The sequence below is a fragment of the Otolemur garnettii genome, unplaced genomic scaffold, assembly GCF_000181295.1.
Source record: "Otolemur garnettii isolate 467f Iridium unplaced genomic scaffold, OtoGar3 scaffold00083, whole genome shotgun sequence".
Taxonomy (NCBI): Eukaryota; Metazoa; Chordata; class Mammalia; order Primates; family Galagidae; genus Otolemur; species Otolemur garnettii.
This window is the reverse complement of record NW_003852478.1, coordinates 7,622,815-7,623,061: the sequence shown is the minus strand read 5'-3', so window position 1 is coordinate 7,623,061 and position 247 is coordinate 7,622,815.

Sequence of the window (247 nt, the reverse complement as noted above, 5' to 3'; positions counted from 1 at the left end):
CTGTCCTCCCTATTTTTAGTAGAGATGGGGTCTGACTCTTGCTCAGGCTGGTCTTGAACTCTTGATTTTGAGTAATCCACCCATCTCAGCCTCCCAGAGTACAAGGACTACAGTCATGAGCCATCGTGGGGCTTCTACCCTCTCTTGACCTTCTTTCCCTCCTACATCTTCTTCTTTCCCAAAAGATACGCTCATTTTAAATCACTTCCCACTGTTTTGTTTAATGAATTACAGTAGGCCCTCCATC